Raw genomic sequence first — 5091 nt, forward strand, 5'->3', positions numbered from 1 at the left:
GTCCTCGACACTCGATAATTGGTCACCGTCCGGCGGAAAGCGCGACCGCGATATGGTAAAGAAAAATTAACTTCTGACCGCTGGGTTTTTCATTACAACCGAGTCCCGGTATCTGCGAGCATCGTTCGCATTACCGCACGCATTAATTGCGAACTGGCCAGCCGGAAAATAACATTCCCTTGTTCTGCCCATTTCGGTGGACGAGGCAAAAAACTGCCATTCGCTCGTAACATATTTTCATTTCCGCCGCAAGACACATGGTTAACTAGTTTACTGTGGCCCCGTGGACGAGCGAACTGCAGTCTGCGGTCGATGAGTGTTCTCCCCCCCAAAGTGTCGCCCCATTCGATATGTTTGTGGAATGTTCCGATGTTCCGATCCGCGAAGTAACAAACGGCCAATCGTTGTCACGGTGCGGATGTTATGTAGTAACACCGGGACGGCTGGCTGGCTCGAGAGTTGCATTTTGCAACAACAAAAAAATTAAATCATCACAATGATGGCACACGGGCGCAGTGTGCATTTCAAAGTTACATCTCCACCGAGGCACCGGGGTTGAACGTCTGTGGCTTTCGCTTTGATCATCGATAGAGCCCTCTCCTCAGAGACAACGCCCGAAGGCAAAGTAACAGCTTCACGGAGTGGGAAAATTTGCCCATTTTCCAACCAATCGCAGACCCGGCGCCACAGACCGTGCGCCATCCTTCGCCGGTCCTTCGCCGCGAACACGAGATGCTGCACTTTCGCTATTGTGCTGCGCTTCGCTGCGCAATTAGTTTTGTTCCCGCGTACAATTTCCATTCCATGAATTTTCAATGTTTTACGCCATGCACACAGCCCGTGCCGTGCCGTGCCGGTTTAAGGCATTGTTTCGTGCATTATATTGTTTCTGTTTGCCGGCTTCCGGGGAAGGAGTTTCCGACGTAACGATTCGACGCCGGCCCGTTCCCGACCACCGGGTTTGGTGGTTTGTGAAGAAAAGAACCAACCACCGATAAACGCTAAATTTGATTACTTGTTATGGAAATGCACGGAACTGCGTTTTGCTCGCTTCCATTGCAGTTTTCCATTTTAAAAGAGAGTTTCCGTGCTCTTTCTTGTTCACTTTAAGGTTGCGTCTCTCCACCCGGCTTTAAAATTCGGTCACTTGAAGAGACGGCGCGATCCCTCAGAAAAAGCGTCAAGCGACGGAAAGTTTCTCGATCCCACAAATGCAACGATTTCGGCTCACCGACCACCGACCGGGGCGGTATGGAATTTTCATTGACCCAAATTGAATTAGTCACCGACGGCGCCGGACGGTAATCCCGGTACGGGTTCGGTTCGGCAAACAATGCGAACACTCATTCGAAGGCGCCCCAAAATTGACATAACTCAATTCATTAGCATAATGTCAATCCGGAACCCCGGATCCGGACGATCTCGTGTTTAGCGGTCGTGCGTGAACGCGCTCGGATCGCAACTCCGTTCCGTGCGCTGGTCACGCCCCATTGAGCGCCCCGGTTCCTTAACCGATAACCGGGAACAACCCGGGAGTTGTACGTTCCTATGCTCTCCCAGTTAGCTGCCGCCTGCCGCATTTTCCACGCCGGTTCCACGGCGGGACAATTTTGGAAAATCTCTAAAACCATCTTTTTCGTCGGCGTCAACCGTCATTTGCATTCTCGGCCCGGCTGCTTAGGGGCGTCCTTTTTTTATGCCAAGGACATAAATCCCACTTTCCAGCGGCGGCATAGGCCGCCTGCGCAAAAGGGGGCAAAGACGCCTCAGACGATTAGCAGTCCGCCGTGACGGGCGATAAGACGTCGTCAGCGGAGAAAAACGCGCCGAAGGACGCACCACCGGATGCAGCAGCAGCTGCCGGGTCTGTTGTTTTGTAGCCCCAGCCCGTGGGGCGAAAATGCAAATTAATGATGTTGTTTATTTGCGGATGACTGTGCTCATAATCGAGTTTCGAGACTCGTGACACTTCCGAACGCCGGAAGTGACACGGTCTGTGCGTGTGTTTCGGATGGTAATCCGGGATGGCGATAATCAGCATCTTGGCCGCCAGCTTTTTACCGTCTCATTTGGCAGCGCTCTCATTCTGGCTGCCTTAAAGGAAGGGACTTTGTTGATAAAACGGACGCAAAGTTTGATGAAAATGGGGCCACTGTCCCGGGGGCCCTGTCGGTGGCAGGTCTGGGATTTGATAAATCGCAACGTTGGCACAATAGTTGCACTGATTCGCTATCAATCTGCTGCCACGGCGCAGCCAAAGGCTAATTGAAACGCCTAGCGAGATTATAGGGCGGACATAATCAAAGAAAAACTAATTTCAATGTTCATCGCTTCCGGAACTTGAGCCGACCACAGGATGGCCTCGTAAGTGAACGCAAGCAGCGCAATGCAAACAAACTCCCCCATCCCCCCTCCTTGGCAGCCTTGAAGTCCTCGGCTTGAAGAGTTCCCGGCTCGTGGTTTCGTGGCCAAAGAGTCGAGCGACTGCAAAGTCGACCGTCGTCAGCCATCGCCACCGGCGGAAGGAAAACTTTACCAAACCACAGCCATCTTCACCCGCTCTCTCTCTCTCCCTCTCTCTCTCTCTCTCTCGCGAGCGCGCTGATGGCCGAGGACATGGTCTATTACCGAGTCTCGTTTTGCCTTTGAACGTGGCCGACGCGCCAGTTCCTTCCCCGGTGAAGGTAATGACCACCCCGGACGGGCAAGTGGCTTTGACAGAAAGACAAACATTCGAGCATCAGTTTTTCGCCCGCCCAAGACGGCCACTTCACGGTTGGCTGCCTCCACAGCTCAGCCCAGACGATGCTCCGTTTCCGGCTGTGGACGGTCGGAAAGATCCAACTTCTTCGGGCCGTCGGGTTTACATGCAGCTCTCGGGAGCATCTCCCGGACGACGTTGACGACAAATTGCCGTTTTGACGATGCATAAAATGAGAATTGATTTGCGACACGACCACGCCGACGACAGCGATGGCCCGTGGTGTGTGTGTGTATGTGTGCAAAGTGCAAGCATAAATTTCCTTTCCTGTCGTAACCATTCACTTTGGTTTGACACTCGATGCTGTCCGTCCCACAGCAGCGGAGACCAAGGTTCCGGTGCAGAAAGTGACGGGGATTCCTCCAACAACGGGCTGCTGCTGCGTGGCCACTTGGCGCGGTAAGAGTTCCTTCCAAGCGCCAGCGACTGACAGCGAATGTCAAGTCCGGCTCGAAGGATCCCGAAGCTTGTCAGATGGCTGGGCACTACCCTGCCGGAGGGACATTTATTTAATTTGGTCATATTTTCTCCACATCCGGAGCCTATCTTCTTGAAAGGTTTTATATCATTTTCGGAAAAAGGGCAGCTCATCCCAGGCACACGGAGTTCCATTCAATCGTGTCTGATGTGGTCGCAAAATTGACGTAGAGGTCCCAAGGTTTTCTTATAGCGATTTATAAAATAAGAAAATTTTATAAAAACATTATTTGTGTACTTTTTGTGTGGTTGTGAGCGAAACCGATAGACATTTTAATTAAATCTTGTTTGCAAGTAACCCCAGAGGGACGCGGTATTTGTACCACAAAAAGTCCGATCGATTGGGCCACAAAACCCGTCGAACGTGAAATAGTTGGGGGCCCTGGGACTGGTGTCCCTTTTTGTGATAAGCCAAGCCAGCGAGCGGACACGTTCGATATGGGACACCCGGGCGGAACCATAATTTATCACAAATGCAAAGAAAAATAAGGGACCAACGCATGACCCGGCGCAAAAGGGACACCGATTGGCCGCCACTGGCCAAAGGATTGCCTTCAGCCTGGCGCAGCAAGCGACGGAGGACGAGCATCTCTCTCTCTCTCACTCTCTCTCCTAAGCAATATTAATAGCCGAGTCGTAGTTGCCCCTAACAACGACGGCCATCTTGTATGTTCGGAAAGATAGTAGTAACCATTGCTTGGTGCACGTAATCTTCAAGTGCGTACTCCACGCGGTGGACAGTGTCCGTTCCGGTTCGGTTGGTTCAACTCAAACACATATTATTTATCTGCGTGAATGGAACATAATTCCACATCATCAACCACCACCGGCCAAATGCTGCTTAGGAAGAGTTCACTCGGCTGGACCACCATCAGCGGATGGCTTTAATATGGAGCCAATAAGACCATAAGGACCTAAAGTCGGTGGCGTTGCCAACAAAGGAACGACGAACGAACGGAGCGTCGGGGTCCTTCCCGTAAGGAGGCAATTTTCTTACAGCTTCCGGAGACCGGAGTGGCCATGCAAAAAAGATCGCCGCTGGAAAAAAAAGATATGCTGCGGAAAAGTGTAAGGCACTGCGATAAAAAGGACACGACCGAGTGCCGAGAGAGTATGCGTTTGGCGACCTCTCACTTTCCTGCCCACACCCAGATTGGTATTAAGGCTAATCTAAACACACACACACACACACGGGCGCACACACAGGACACGAGTCCCTTCGCTGCGAACGGTTTATGCAGCCCCCGGGACGAGACCCACACGACAGATAGGAAATGGAAACCAAATCACGAGGCGCACCCGGCGAGAAAGGATATGCAGCATTCATCTTCGTCGTCGTCGCCGTCGTCGCGAAAAGGCAATAACGGTTGTTGGGCGACATCTTTTCGTGCGCAAAACAAATTCTCTTAAGGCACTGGAAGTCGACGATGGGCGAGGACTGGAATGTCCCGCTTTTTAAACCGAGGCTCAAGAATGGCCTGTCCCGCGCTCCGTTTGTGGCCGTGCAAAAGAGCATTCTGCTTCTTCGACGGTGGTGTGGGGAAGATTTGAATTTTAAGTAAACTCGTTGCTGCCATCGTGCGAAAGGAAATGAAATAGTTTTGCTCTTTGGCCCCGATGCCCCGAGGCTTTAAGGTGCATCTCTCGGCCTCAGCCAAAGCCTTACAGCTTCGAGTTGCCGCTGAACGTTTAGAAATCGGTCAGTGCTTTTTCGGTGCTACCTATTTCCCCGAACAGAACACGATGAATTAGAGGAAAGCCGCCCGGCAGAGGGCGGACCCGGTCGGAGATCCGTTTTCCGCTCGAAAACGAGCCGCTGAATGAAGCGTCCGCTTCCTTCATCCGGGGATCCG

The sequence above is a fragment of the Anopheles bellator genome, chromosome 1, assembly GCF_943735745.2.
Source record: "Anopheles bellator chromosome 1, idAnoBellAS_SP24_06.2, whole genome shotgun sequence".
In the NCBI taxonomy this organism is placed as follows: domain Eukaryota; kingdom Metazoa; phylum Arthropoda; class Insecta; order Diptera; family Culicidae; genus Anopheles; species Anopheles bellator.